Here is a 16453-nt window from a genome sequence, read left to right on the forward strand (position 1 = left end):
AGCCGCGACAGGCCCTGCGACATGCTCATCCGGTGATGCGATGGCGACCTTTGCGGTAGCGACTCGCTTCTACGGTGATGCGACGGCACACAGCTGCAGCAAATACAAGCTTCTCTGGTGATGCGGTGGCGACTCGCTTCTCCGGCCATGCGATGGCAACACCTGCGACAAGCTTCTTCTCGTTGAGTCGTGCTTCCAGGTCCCAGCGACACGCAAGCTTCTGTAGACATAATTCTCAGCAAGGAAATTCAGAGGGGAGCTGGTGGTGAAGTCTTGTAGCCCTGAGACTTCAGCAGGAGGCAAGCACAAGTTCCAGCCCTTGGAGAAATATTCAGCAAGATGATGAAAGTTCTTTAAAAGTTCCTTCTCCTTTCCTTGGCAATGAAGACACCACTCCAGGCCAACCGAGCAAACAGCACACTGACAGAGCGGCAGTCCAAACTCCTGCAGCTTCCTTGGTTCTTCTCCTTGGCAAAGGTTTGTCTTGCTGTTCCAGAAGTGACCTAAACTCCTGGGGTCTGGGCCCCAATATTTATACTGCAAAATCCTTTGTCTTCTGAAGGCAGAGGGTCATGTACCTAGTCCAAACCAGTTCTGTGCAGTCCTGGAGCACTTTGTTTACATGACTCCTTCTTTCCTTTGACAGGGTGGGCCAGGGTCATCAGACACACCACAGGAGGTGGAGCCAGCATTGTGGAAGGCAGGAAAATTCCTATTCAGGCCCAGCTGCTACTGCTCCCATCACTCTACATGCAGATAGGTCTATTCAGCCCTGTGCTGAATCACCCCTTCTCCTGGAGCCTCCACAGCCCCTGTCACTCATAAAACAGACATGTAATGCACAAGCTAGCAGAGGCAGGCTGGATGGTTAGGTAAGAAAATACCCACTTTCTAAAAGTGGCATTTTCAAACACAGAATGTTAAAACCAACTTTACTAAAAGATGTATTTTATCATCCTGAGTTAAGGCATACTAAATTCGACTTTGTACCATGTTCCCTGGGTCAGTTAGGATTATAAGATGTTATAATCAAACTGCCCATTCTGGCCTATGGGACATGTAGCCTTGCAATAGTGAAAAACAAAAATGTCTGTAATTCACTATTAGGACATGCCACACTCATCAGGGCATGTCCTACCTTTTACATACAATGCACCCTGCCCATGGACCTACCTTAGGGGTGACTATAATGTAGAAAAGGGACGTTTTAGTGCCTGGCAAATGGGTACACTTGCCAAGTCGGCATGGCAGTACTAGACTGCACACAGGCTCTGCAATGGCAGGCCAGAGACACACTTTACAAGCTGCTTCTGTGGATGGCACAACTAGTGCTCCAAGCCCACCAGCAGTATTTGATTTACAGGCCCTGGGCACACATTGTGCATTATACTAAGGTCTGACAGGTAAATCAAAAAATCCTATCATGGAGTCACTAATCAATACATGAATTTACAATAGGGAGCACTTGCACAGTGGCACCGAATAGCAGTGGCAAAGTACCCAAAGCATTAAACCAGCAGAACATATCAAAAACAGAGGAGTCAATCCGTGAAAAATGGAAGGGAGACTCCCGCCAATGGCATCAGGTCTAACAGTAGGTTGTGGCTATCTGTCTTCTTAGTTCAGGGCTGCCCCCTAAATACTGTATTTAGGGGGCATTTTAGGGGTCTTGAGTTCAGTAGCCAATGGGCTACTGACCTTAGGGTGACTACACCCATGGTGTGCTCACCCCACATGAGGGAGTGGAAACAATTCCTAATTGTAGAGTGCCTGTCATCTGCAAGATGGGGGGCACTGAAGAGTGGGCTTCAGCTCTCCGCCTCCACCTGAGGGGTGCAGTTGACAGAGGTGGGCACACCTTCTGGACTGTTATAATCTTTCCTGCCTTTCTTCCTGCAGAAAAGGAGGGGAGACAGGAAGGGGGCCTGCTCCTGATAGCAGAAGAGGCTGGGGGTCTCGCTACAAAGGCAGCGAGGCCTTGGAAGCTCCCCTGCCAGAAATGGCTCTTACTGACCTGGGGAGGTGTGAACACCTCCGCCCAGTAAAGGCCATGTTTCTGGGCTCAGGGAGTGGAGGCTCCCACCCCAGGGGTCCAGAAACATGTCACGTGGTGGCAGGCCGGTGTTTACCAGTTAGGGAACTCATCAGAGGCTGGTTGTTTTTCAGGGGGCATCTCTAAGATGCCCTCTGCATGCACTGTATAATAAATCCCACACTGGCATCAGTGTGGGTTTATTATGCTAAGAAGTTTACTACCAAACTTCCCAGAATTCAGTAAGCCATTATGGTGCTGTGGAGTTTGTAATGACAAACTCCCAGACCATATACTCTTCATGGCTCTACTGTACTTACAATGTCTAAGAATGGACTTAGAATACTGTTGGGGTACAGTGCTCTTGCAAATATACCCTCACAGTGGTAGAGTGCACCCAGCTAGAGGGGTGTCTTACCTATACCATAGGCAGTTGGTTGCAGGCATGGCACACAGGAATGTATGCCATGTCGACTCTTCACATTTCTCTGCACCAAAACATGCACCCTGCAATGGTAGTGTGTGGGTGTCAAGGTATAGGACCTCTAATGGTGGCACAATAAGTGCTGCAGCTCTTAGAGGCCTTCCCTGGTCACAATGCAGTTTGTACCCATGGTATCTTTTACAAGAGACTTACATTGAGCCAGAAAGGTGCCAATTGGGGGTACAAAGGTACAGTTTTGGGAAAGAACACAGCGCTGGGAACCTGATTTGCAGGTGCAGGGACCCAGGGCACATCAAGTCAAAGTGCATCAGACGTCTCGTAAAAAGTGGGGGGGGGGGTTACTGCAACTAAAACCCAACTTCCTACCCAAAGCTTTTTTGGGTTCTGGTGACCTGTCTGCTGTTTTAGGGTAGGGGGCCACTACACTTTGTAGTGAACACCCTTCTTCCACCCTCTGTTCTGTCCGATGAGGAGCCACCAACTCAGGCTGGACAGTTGCCTGACTATTTAGGTCTTTTTGTGGGTTTTGTAGGACTTCACCAGTGCCAGTTTTGAGTTCTTCCTTGCTGGGACAGAATCTCCTTGGCCGTCTGGAACTGTGGCTAACAGTTGTCCACCTTTCCTACACTGTCTCTTTTTCTTTTGGGGCTTCTCTGCACTAAATGCAGGATCAGCCCCCTCCCAACCCTCCCCCCAGGTTCCTTGGATGAGGTCTGGCACTGGTCCAGTATCTCTCTGTGGCTCAGGCCAACCACTGGGTGGTCATTCCCAAGGAGACAATCAAGGGGGATGTCTTTATTGATAACCACCTTTCTCCAACTAAGGGACCCAGCTCTTTCTAGGGGCACTACAGCCACAGGCCTACAAGTGACCCCCCCAGCCTCCCCGGGATAGCCCTTACTCTTATTGTTTCCCCTAGGATATACTGGTTTGAGAGTACCAATCTGTCATGCACCACAGTGTGACTGGCACAGGTATCTCTCTGGGCAGTGGCTGGGATTCCATTCACCAGTAGGTGGTGAAGTGTCTACTCCCCTCTGGAATCCCCAACTCACCTCTTGGGCCCATTTTTCAGTTGAAAGCTAGGAGGACTTCCTCATCTGAGGAACCGTCCTCCAAATCTACCATGGCAACCCCTGGAGCTAAACTAGGGCCTTGGTTTTAAGGACAGCTAGGGTCCTTGTTGTTGTGTCCTGTCTTTTGACAGTTGTGACACCATACCTTGTTGGAATCTCAACTCTTACCTTGGTACCCAGTTTTAGGTTGTGAGGTGTATTTGGGCCCACCCTCCTAGACAGGTTTTTCGAGGACTACCTGGGACTCCGTACTTTTATCTATAAGAGGCTCACTGCCTTTCCTCTGGGGAGGTTTTGTAACCCCTTTCTTTTTGTCACCTCACTGGACGTTGTGGTCACCCTTGTCTCGACCCAGTGGTCCACCTCTTTCCCAATTCTTTGGGAGAAATTTGACCTAGGTCTACCAGATACTGATGCAACTTTTCATCAATGTAATTACTGGGTATGTTTTCTTTCATAACCAAATTATAAAGACCATAATAATCTTGCACTTTACTTCCAGTCAACCAGCCACCTAGTGTTTTTATTGAGTAGTCTACAAATTGCACCCAGGACTGACTCTGGGTTTTCTGAGCCCCCTTGAATCTAATTCTATACTCCTCAGTAATGAGTCCAAATCCCTCAGTCAGGGTGTCCTTCGTGAGTTCATAGGATTCAGCTTCTGCCCCACTAAGGGTCTCTGCACTTACCAGAGAACAGTTCCCAAAAGAGGGCTCCCCGGTGAGTTTTCTGACTCTTCTAGCTTCACAAGCCCTCTTAAAGGCTGTGAACCACTTGGAGATATCCTCACCATCCTCAAATTTAGGGACATAAGATTGCGCTCTGACCCTATCTATTAAGCAGCTGCCACCATTGATGGATGCTAGGCCCATCTCTGCTCTCTCTTCTTCTAGAGCCAGGAGTCTGGTCTCTAGGTCTAATCTTTTGGCCAACCTCACTAAAAGGTTGGTCTCTTCATAGAGGCTGTCCTCAATGATCTCAGAAGCACCTGACCCACCTGTGTGGGATCTAGGTGCTGTGAGATGTATTTTTGGAGCCAGGGGCACAGGGACCCTGTTCTCCCTAGGAATTGAGGGTTGGAAGTTATCCTCATCCCCTCTATCCTTTTCCACATTCGAGAGGTCTTCACCTTGCTTAGAGGGGTGGTCGTTAGCATACCCTGCCAACAGCTCGTGGAGCTTTCTGTTTGGAGGGATGGGACCCCATAGCAATGCGTTTCAGTTTACATAGAGACCTTAACTACCAAAATTCTAAATGGAGGTAAGGGGTGAGGTTGAGCCCCTTAACCATGTTCTCTATGTCATTTGTTATGTTTTCACTAACAGCTTGGTTCTTGTTGAGAGACATTCTACAAAACGTTTCTAACCCTCTCATCCCTAACTATAGTGAGTTTATATTATTCTAAAATTCTAAAGGGACTTAAACAAGCCCTAACACGACTTTTAGTATTTTGAAAAATGTTGTCAATTCAAGAAATTCGGAATTCTAAAGACAAATTAAGAGTTCTGCCATTTGAGTAGGTGTTGACCAAGTCAGACCAACAAATGCAAAGTTGAGAAGTGAGAATAGTGAGTAAAAAAAAGTAATTCGCAGGAGTTGGTAATAAGACTGGGAGATAAAGTTGTGATCAAAGACCGACATCCTGGATGGAAGTTCAGGACTCCTTTTAAAACAGAAATGCGGGAGGTGGTTGGAATCAAAGGAACCATGTTCACCTTCAAGAGAGGAAGGATGGTGGTTTCGCAAAGCATCTTGTGGTTGGAAAAGGGCCTCAGAGTGGGCTTGATTCCAGTGTGTGAGAAAGTGCCCTCTTTCTTGAATGGTATGCCTCCACTTTTTGCCGAATTGCTGATGTGCTTTGACTGAGTGTGCTCTGGGCTCCTGCCAATCAGGTACCCAGGCCCTGTGTTCCTTCCCTAAAACTGTATTGAAGCCTAAACCCAATTTGCATCTCTGGCCACATGTCAGCCCCAGGTAAATTGTACCTTAGGTACCCAGGGCACTGTGACCAGAGTAGGCCCCTAAGGGCTGCAACACTTATTGTGCCACCCTTAAAGGCCCTGTGCCTGACACACACACACTGCCTTGGCAGGCTGCATGTCTTGGTGCAGAACAAAACAAAGAGTTGATATGGCACACATCCCTGTGTGCCATGCACACAACACAGTACCCTGGCATACATCAGTCACCCCTCTAGCTGGGTGCCCTATGCCGGTGGTGAGGGTACCCGTGCATGAGCCCTGTACCCCTACAGTGCCCAGGTCCATTCATGGGTACTGTAAGTGCAGTACTGCCATTAAGAGAATATGGTGCTGGGAGGTTGTCATTACAGAAAAACTCCACAGCACCATAATGGCTAACCTGAAGACTGAGAAGTTTGGTTTCAAAGTTCTCAGCACATTAAACCCACACTGATGCCAGTGTGGCAATTAATGTAAAATGAACGACAGAGGGCATCTCAGAGATGCCCCCTGAAACTCGACCAACTCCCTGTGACCTGACTGAGTGGCTGCTGAGGCTGCCACCCCCAGACATGTTTCTGGACCCCTGGGTCGAGAGCTTGCCGCTCTTGGGGGCCTGAAACAATGCACATCCTGGCACGAGGTGCCAAGCCTCCTTCCCCAGGATGGGCAGGGTTCACGAAGGAGAAGCTTCAAAGGCATACCGCCTTTGTGAGCCTCTCCAGACGGAAGAGGAAGAGAGGTGTACCCACCTCTGCCAAATCCACCCCTAGGGTGGGGGAGGCTAGGTGAAGCACAACTTCGAGTCCCCGCCATCTTGAGGGTGGGGAGACCCAGCCAACCAGGGTCAGGCTCCTGCCCAGCTCCCATTGTAGAGTGGCATAATAGGGGGTGTACCCACCCTAGGAAAGGGACTCAGTGGTCCCTGACCTTTACCTACCTGTAACGCCCCTAAATGTAGTATTTAAGGCCACCCTGAAGCTTCCTTCCACAGATCCTGCAACGACAAGAAAAGGACGAGAAGCCATGTAGAGCTAACAAGAGGACGACGCCCACTGACTTGGCTCCAGACCTAGAGGCCTGTCTCCCCTCGCACCTGCTCCTGCGAAATCCCGGCGTGTCCAGCGACCAGCAACCTCACAAACCCCGGAGGACCTACCTGCATTCACTTTCTAAGCTATTTCTCCCATCAACACCGGACGTGTTTGAACTGCATCTGCTGGTGCCAACCAGGAACCGCGAATCCAGCACACTCTGCACCCGCCGAGCCCAGCCCGTGTTTGAGTGAATAAACACCACGATGAGGTCCCCCCTGGCGATCCTGCCCGGAGATCCGGCGACCCCTGACCTGCCTCAAGCTCCAGACGACGCCTGCAGCCTCAATCCAGAACCCCCCCACTACCGCAACCAGAGCGGGTAAGAAAATCCGTCGTCCAAATGCACCCCTGCACCCGACGCCCCACGGCCTTGTGTGCCCAACCCAGCGGTGCCCAACCATCCCTCTTCATCCCAACTTACCCCTCGAAGTGGTGGTCACTCCTGGAAGATCCTCGTCCCCAAGCCTGCAGTGTTTCTTTGTCCTGGAAAATTCCCATTGAAATCAACAGGGCACCCGACCTCAAAGCAGGACCCTACACCCGGCAGCCCTAGCGCCGCTGAGGGTGCCCCTTTGGTGTTATCATGGTCCCCAACGTGCCCTGAGATTAACCCTAGGAGCTTTGGTCCCACAACCCTGTGGCCGGCTTGCCAGCCGCCACCAACCGGAGTCCCCCATCCCCTATTTGATAACATTGGGCCTCAACACTCTGTACCCGGCCACCAAGTGCCGCTGAGGGTGCAACAACAGTGCATCACTGACCCTGCGAGACCCCTGAGTCTAACCCCAGGACCCTAACTCAAAAGACCAATTACTTACTTAGAAACCTATAACTCATTTTTCCTCATAGGAGAGCATTGACACTTTTTCTCCCAAAAGGTTTGTGTCGATTTTTGAATACTGCAAATATTTCTTGAAAATCAGCCGAATAACCAAAACGCATTTTCTCAACTGTTTTCGAGAAATGTCCCAGTGCTGAATCCAGGATCCAGCACTGAGTAGGAAAAAGTAACCATAACCTAACTTACCTGCTAGGTGAATTTCCTCCCATAGGATAACATTGGTGATTCTATGTGTAAAAGTTTCTAAGTGTCAACTTTTGAAATACAATAATATTCCTTAAAAATCGTACCTTTAACCGAAACGCATTTACTCACCTGTTTTCAGGAAATGTCCCAGGACTGAATCCAGGATCCAGTCCTGAGTGTGCAAAAGTAATCTGAAAGTAATTAAGTGCATTTTACTTAAAAAGCCCATTCAATTGAATGTACTATACCTGCAATGTGTTGCAAACTGCTTTCTTAAAACTGTAACCAAAACCAATGCAAGTTACACTGCTATTTTGAACTGTGTTCATACAAGTAATTTACTACTGAAAAATATTTTTATGCTGACCTGCACCAGGTTTGCTTGGTTCTAGAAATAAAACAAAAGTATATGTTTTATACAAAACAATTGGCCTAGAGTTAAGTTCTTGAGTGTGCGAGACCATTTGCTGACTGAGTGTGAACATCAAATGCTTTACACTGTCCTCTGATACTGCCTTACTGCTCGACCAAGCTACCACTTTAGAGAGTAAGGTTCTATCTAACTTTAGCCTCTGCCAAACCTTTGGAGCCCCTTGGACTCTATACACACTGTACCTCCCTTTATTGCAGTATATATAGAGCCAGTTTCTTACACAGTGCAGCAACTGAACATGACACAAAGCTGGGTGATTAGGACATGTGTGAATGGGACCCTGCTGCTGAGGGTGGTGGAGAAAATAGTTGCGACAGAATGCAAGGTCATGCAGCTGCCTGGAAAGCTCCAACTCCCTTGGAGAATCAGTCGTCCCGAATTGATGCTCCTGTAAACTCAATGTGGTTATCCATATTGTCTGAGAGAGAATCCGAGGCCTAGCCAACGGCTGAGAGACTTTGTTCGCTTAGGAACTGTAGCAGTGAACATAGAAAACCCTGGTTGCCGAAGTTTGTGTAACTATTAGATTTTATTTTATTTTTTTTATTTTTTTTTACTTGATTTCATTTTCAGGACTCAGCCACTACGATACATTGTGAATGAGCGCCATAATAAAACCAGGTCTTAACCATCTGAATAATATACTGGCAAGATTGTTGTAGGTCAGTGTATCTCAGGTAAAAGCGTTATGTCCTATTTACAGACGCCCATGTTATGGCACGGATACATCATTAAAATGTTTCATGGTTGTAGTTCTCTTGTTCGAAAGCTGAATACTGTGGTTAGCCACTCGGCCACCATGATACATTATGTACCCGAGGGGCCGGGCATGGACTTGAAGATATAAATAAAGGGTGTGAGCAGGGCAGGAGTCGGGGGTACACGCGGGTGGACGGCGTCCACCCACCGTACACCCTGCCAAGAATTTGGGTCCCAATGAATAATGTGCTGAACTCATCCCGGTGTAATTTACAAACACCGGGACACTTTCAGCAGCGCCTGCACGTTGTCTGCTTTCCATTTTCAACAAGCAACAATGTGCAGGCGGGGACAGGGCTTTATTATTTTAGACTCTTGCTGGTCCCATTACAAAGGCTAAATCTGAGGTAGGGTGACCAGGCGTCCCGGATTTGCCAGGACGGTCCCCGTTTTTCACCAGCTGTCCAGGCAGATTTAGAGAAATTTAGCTCATAACTCGGTTTTTGGTGAGGGTCGACTAAAAACAGGGGGGGGGTTATGTTTTACAAGGCTGGGATAGTTAGCAGTTGTTCCAGGAAAGCAATTTAATTCACAGGCAAGCTACTGGGTTTAAAAATAGCATCTTACGTTACGTATGTTCTTACTGCCTGTTTTGTAAATGTAAATGTAGGTGTACTTGTAAAGCGCACTGCGACTCCATGGAGTATCCTGGCGCTGAAGACCGCTGGGGAACCCGTCCTGGTTTTCCCTTTGAGATGGTCCCTTTCTGGGTATCTCCAAGGTGAAACCAGGCATCCCCGGCGTCTGTGGGGGGCCGTTGTAGAGATAAGGCAAGCTTAATGCCCAGAGTTGCCGAGTGTGTTCCCTGGTTAGAGTAGGCACCGAGGCGAGAATTATTGAGTCCGTTTTGACCCTGGTCCACGACCCTGCCGCGTCGGGAATTGAACCCTGGTCCCGGGCCTTTCTCTGCTTACAGGTCTGCCGCCTCTAACCAGTGAGCCACACCACTCCACTTTTTTTTTTTTATATTTTGTAATTCTCTGCTGAGGAGCGCTGTCATTCTGTGTGCTCGCTTGACATAAAATTATAGTCCTTCTTCTATTTTTGTGAAATGTCCCTGTTTTTTGCTCAAAAATTCTGGTCACCCTAATCTGAGGGGTCATCTTTTGTTAAGTCTCTTGGCTGGGAGCAGTCAGGAGCCTCACACCTGATACAAATGCAGCAGCAGGGAAACAAAGGCTCACACCTTGTTAGCACGTCACACATACTTAAGAGAGGCAGCTTTTCACGTTGTTCAGTCCCTGTTTAGGAGATATGCATGCACTGTAAGAATGTCAGATGTGTTGGTCTTTCCCGGTATTTACCCAAAGCAAATTGCATTTATATAGAGCTTACTTCCCTTGAGAAGGAGGAGGCATTGAAATAATTTAAGTACAACTATTTTTCCTTGTATAGCCCTACTCATCCCAATGCAGGGTGCTGGAGCGCTTTACATCAGATGTGCATATTACATATACAATCAGTGGTCGAAGTGGGCGGGATCGGCAGGGCACGGCGTTCCCCTATTCTTTAATTCTATACATCCCGTTCCCCTACTTTTTTTTACTTTGAACATGCGTACCTGGACCTCAGAAAAATCCGAGGCCTGCAGAAAAGGCTCAGCATTAGTGGCTGTTCAGGGACGGGCGGGGAGCAGAGAGGGAAAAGGTCTCTGTCTCTTGCTTCCTGCACAGACAAGACAAGGACAGTGTCCGCTTCTGCTCTGAATCTAACAGCGCCCCCTCCCCCTCTCTTTCTTACTCTTATTCCCTCTCTTTCGGTCTAGCTCCTCCTCACTTACAGATAACCGTGACTCAAGAAATGGTTCTCACCCTCTCTTTCTTCTTGTCGTTCATTTGTTCCCCAGTGAAATGGATGCAAAAAAGAAAATCAATTTTGCTGGAAATGCCGTTTTTGACATTTTTCGATTCCAAAGTGCAGCCTCGGAAATAAACGGTTCAAAATATGAAAATAAATATCTCAATAAAGCAAGACAGAGTGTTCTTAAAGAGTCCAGACTGATTTTATTCACACCCAAACACATTATCGTCACTTTTCAGAGTATGCCATGAAGCGCTACTGTTGTTATCATGTCTTTCTTTGAACAGCATTGTTTTCCCCCATGGGGAAGTGATCAAACCTGGAGGTACTGCAATACCTGGTTGATGGGAGGATTGGAAAACACAAAATGTTTACGGTGGCTTTGTGTTCACTAATTTGGTCTTTTTAAACCTTACTGCTACCGTTTTGTAAGCATATGAGCAGTGGACATTGAATTGGGTCCTTTCTGGGCCCTGTAGATATGTCCTTAACTTTTCAGGCAAAAATACTCGTTGATTTCTGATTAATGACTGTAAAAGAGTTAAGTTCACCATGTTGTTCCTGCTTACATTTCACATGCTTTATTTAATCTTTCATACCCTATGAGTGTTTGCTTTTTCCAGGATGTTGTTACTTTTTCTTTTAGGCAGCATATTGCTCTTGCCTAGTGCGTAATTTGAATTGAGTCGCATCCAGTTGTTTATAGCAGGTCAAATTGGATTGTAGTTGAAGGCAGTGGGGCAGTATAGTGTTCAGTGAGGGAGCGGATGTAGCACTGTGGTCAGAGCTGCCAAATTTAGAACGGGGGAACCAGGTTCAGCCTTCATGACCAGTCCCCTAGACCACCTCCTGAGGAAGCACATTCCCATGCTAGACCTTAGAAGGCCCAGCAAAACTGGTGAAGCCCTGGTGTCTTAGCCGTAGCAGGAGGACCCCAGCAGTGGCAAATGTGAGTTCACCTTGAAGGCTTGCCCACCACAATCCATACTGAAGTTCACCTCCAGTCTTGCGGGCAGGCCTACAAAGTAGCAGACAATAGAGCAACAGTGACTCTGACACTGAGGTCACAGGACCCCTGAGAAGAGCTGGCTCTAAGTCGGTGCGACCGGTGTGACCGCAACGGGCGCTGACTTTGAGTCGTATGTTATGGTTTTAAAAGCACTTGCTGCCTCCTTCTTGGTCTCCAGCAATTTTCGGCAATAATAAAATGTCATGATAACTCCGGTGAATAAACTTCTTCCTAGAGCTAGATCGGTGTTTTGTCTAGTGAAAGTTTTTGACTAATGGAAAGACAGCTCAGAGGGTTAATGTGCCTGCTGCAAAGAAAATGTACCGTGCCCATCACAAAGTGAACATAATGTAAATAGGTCAGTGGTTTACTGCTTTTGTCAGTGAGATCCTTTTGTTACTTGCAGTTTATAAGTTAAAATCCTAACAAAGAACAGTGACCTATTGACTGTCATCTAAGAGATGCATACAAACTGCAAGGTATAAACTAGAGCATTATGATTTTTTCCCTAAGCCTTTGTTTATCCTAATGTTGCAAAAAGTATTGATTTGGATAGAAATCGATTATGATTATTAAAGAGAACCCCCAATCATGGTATTGTTTTAAATTCTGAGTTTTCGATTCTCCAGATCAATCACTATTAAACTATACTGCCTACTAGTATGGTTGTAATGTGCCTCCTACACCTTGTAGTCCTTTATCTTATGTAACATTTCCTATACAGTGATTTACACACGTAAAATTGATTGTCTCTGTGTGTATTGCTGACGACAGAAACTCCATGGCTCGGAAACAAATGGCTTGTGCTTCCACTTTTAAGCATATTTGGGCCATTCTGTGTTTAGAAACATATCCCACTTTGTGAATTTATTTTTATGTCAATAACTCATATTAATCGTTAAATAATTATGTGTATCCATTGGTTGAATTGAATAACATAATAAGTTGTAACTTGTCAGTGAAATGCCAAACAAATACTAAAGATTGGGATGTTTTGAGCATCCTGGCCACACCTCTAACTCCGCCCACTGATCCAAGCCTCAGGTTATTCCCACCCTCTGATTATCCGCCCACAGTTCCCCTTCTTTTTTTTCTCCACTTCGACCACTGCGTCAAGTCACCTAGGTGACATTAGGCCACGCCTTTGTATACAATAGCCGTAAATTAATATATATATATATATATATATATATATATATTATGGAAGATGAAAAAGAGCACGTCTTGAAAAAGTGTACACCTGGCTTTATCCTTTATTGAAAGTAGCAGACTGCGGTTGTGCCCATTTCACCATTCTTTGTTCCGTCTTGGGTTGAAAAGAAGAGGGCGGCAGCGAAGTTGAAATGACTAGGAAGAGTCGGCGGTCGCGATGATGTCAAACGTTTGTTTTCAAGACGTCCCCTTCGCCTCTCTGCCTACGCTCTGTACTCCATGGGGGTCTAACCTCCCCCTCTTTATCAGAGCGCAGAGCCCTTTCATAAACTGTCGAACCTCTGCAGCAGGATGCCTCGAAGCCGAACTCCAGCACAGCCCCCGAACCACACACACACAGCCTGTGTGTGGTCCCTCCTCTGCCTTGCCATCCTCTCTGTATTATCACTTTTGCCCTCGTCCACTTTCAATCAATCTCCCTGGAAATAATATTAAACTGAATCTCGATCCTCTAACAAATAAATTCCTCGTCAGATCCCTGGCTCCACCCTCTCAGTCCACCAAGGCTCGCCCCCTCTTCCCTCGCTCTCCTTCACCCTGAGATGTGTGGCTTTGTTCGGGATACCCCCTCCCCGGATTTAGAACGTACAGCTCCGGGCCAATCTGCATCTCTATCGGGCCCCCACCCTAGCGGCCCACCGGGGAATCGCCCGGTGCCCGCTATGGCCAGTCCGGTCCTGACTTCGTCCCTTCTCCTCCCGCAGACTAGTTTTGCTTCCACTTTCCTCGGCTCATCTGTCCCTCCTAGATTTCACTGCACCTTATCCTGCGCCGATTCCATCACCAGTCTCTGTTCCTCCTCCGCTACCCTTCATCCCACCCCATCTCCCAGGCTCCAGCTCTCTCTTCCCAACCTCAGCCTCGCCCTCCCGCGCCTCCCTCCTCCTACCTCCCCCTCTCAGGGTCCTGGCAGCCCCGCTCCTCTGCATACTAGAGCAGTTTGGGGGCTGGCTGAACTTATTTTTTCCAAAGCGCCTGCCAGCGGCGTCTAATGAGAAACAAACCTGTCTCCCCTTTTTAAAGAGGCAGAATCCGCATAACCCTACAAAAACAAAACATCCCTCACCCATCCCGCAGGGACACCCTCCGCGCCCCTGATGCACCGTGGCTGCCCGGCACCCCCACGCCCTTCGCTACAGGGCGCGTTGGGTAGTCACTGGCCACCTTCTGCCCAGGGTGGGGGGATAGATCACAAAGTTTGAAACTCAAGACTTCACGTTTCTGTATGTATTTTTCAGATCTCCAAGAGTTCCAGAGGTTCAGCCCAACTCGGGCCTGGCCAGAGGTCAAGGTCGGCGAGCCAAAAATGAGCAGCCCTCCGCATTTCAACCTCACCGTAATTTCTAACAGACGTAGTTCCACTCAGATGAGTAACACGTCTTGGTAGTCTGCATAGCTGAGAGCATTAGTCATGGAGATTCGCCTCTGGATGCTCAAGTGGCACGGGTGAGTATCTACTGGAGGCTGACGTGAGTGATTCTCCACTAGAGGCTGCATTAGTGATTCTCTACTAAAGGCTGGCATGAGTTCTTCTCTACTGGAGGCTGGCACGAGTTTTGTCTAACAAACTTCCCAATCAGCAGTCATAGTGTCTCTGCTTCCCATAATGCCTACACATGAAGGAGACTAGGCAGTCACCTTCCTTGCCCAATCTAAGATAGAATTTGTAAGAAAAACGGGGTTGACCCTGTGTCCCTCAGAACCTGGGTAATAAATAGTTAAATATAAAGTGATTCTGTCGGGTGACAACACAAATAATTTGCAAATGCTATTCCATGCAATTTACAAAAAAAGAAGAAACCTCCCTCTGACAAAGGCAAAAAGAAACCAGGTTCATACAATGAATGAAAAGAAGACCTGTATATGACTTGTTATATTTTTTTTATATATTTATCTAAATTAAATTAATTCAAAATAGTTTATACAATCAATACAATGACTGTCATTATATTAATTAAAGTGCAAACAAGTAACAATAGTGAATAGTGATCACGTGACAAAAGCAATATATACAATAATGATGAATTCCAATATAGACAATCTATACAAATATATACAAGTTTTTATTTCGTAGAGGCCATCCGCTAATGTGATTTTCCAGAATCCTATCTGTTTCTTTCAGTTCGTTGGAATTCTAGAATTGTAAGGCCTGTGAAAAAGTGTAGACGTTTCGACCCTTAAGGGGCCACTGTTTAAGGTCACGGCGGGTCTTTCTCAAGACAAGTGTACAGGGCACGACAGTCCTGGGATCCAAGTGCGTGTAAGTCACCTGGACCAAATCGGCGCCTGGTTATACGGCACGGCTGCTCATCCAACGGCTGACAATTTGCAGCCGTTGGACGAGCAGCCATGCCGTATAACCATAGCGTGATCGTTACAAATATCCCGACTAAAGGACTTTGCGCCAATTTGGTCCAGGTGACTTACACGCACTTGGATCCCAGGACTGTCGTGCCCTGTACACTTGTCTTGAGAAAGACCCGCTGCGACCTTAAACACTGGCGCCCTAAGGGTCGATACGTCCACACTTTTTCACAGGCCTTACAATTCTAGAATTCTAACGAACTGATAGAAACAAATAGCATTCTGGAAAATCACATTAGCGGATGGCCTCTACGAAATAAAAACTTGTATATATTTGTATAGATTGTCTATATTGGAATTCATCATTATTGTATATATTGCTTTTGTCATGTGATCACTATTCACTATTGTCACTCGTTTGCACTTTAATTAATATATTGACAGTCATTGTATTGATTGTATAAACTATTTTGAATGAATTTAATTTAAATAAATATATAAAAAATATAACAAGTCATATACAGGTCTTCTTTTCATTCATTGTAAGAACCTGGTTTCTTTTTGCCTTTGTCAGAGGGAGGTTTCTTCTTTTTTTGTAAATTGCATGGAATAGCATTTGCAAATTATTTGTGTTGTCACCCGACAGAACCACTTTATATTTAAACAATCTAAGATGGAGTCATTGTCTGGAGTTCCTACTTGCCTTTTCCCAATACAAGATGGAGGCAGTCAGAATTCTGGGATATCTTTCTGTTAATAAACTAAAAAGTCAACCTGAGAAGAGATTGCAACACATGCAAGTTCTTTTTTGTTGCGTTTATTTCCCCTTTATCCTGTATAGTTCCAGATTTCCCTTTTGCTGGAGATTTCAGCTTTCTTCAGTATTCCTCATTCGTCAATCTCTTCAGAAGCAGATCCCATAGCTTGCACCATTACTTTCAAGGATTGTTTTTTTGCTGGTGTTTTTTTCCAGCTGATTTGGGTTTCTGTTTTTGAAGGTACCTGTTTCCTGTGATATCTGACACTGAGTGGCATTTTGGCTACTAGAAGGGGTCGTCCACTTCTTCTGCCAGAGCCACTCGGAGAAGAAGTCCTGTTCGAAGCTTCCAGTCCCTGGCATGCTCATATCTCTATCTCGTTTTCATACAGCCATGTTTGCCCATAGAGGGGCCCTGGCTAAAGAAACCTTAGTTCAACAAATTTGGTTTTTCCAGGAACAGTTTTCAACTGCTTGTTGACTCATCTTTGCAGAAGTGCAACAGTTGGAAATCCACACCGCCTCAGGCACAAGAAGATAT

The sequence above is a fragment of the Lissotriton vulgaris genome, chromosome 5, assembly GCF_964263255.1.
Source record: "Lissotriton vulgaris chromosome 5, aLisVul1.2, whole genome shotgun sequence".
Classification (NCBI taxonomy): Eukaryota; Metazoa; Chordata; class Amphibia; order Caudata; family Salamandridae; genus Lissotriton; species Lissotriton vulgaris.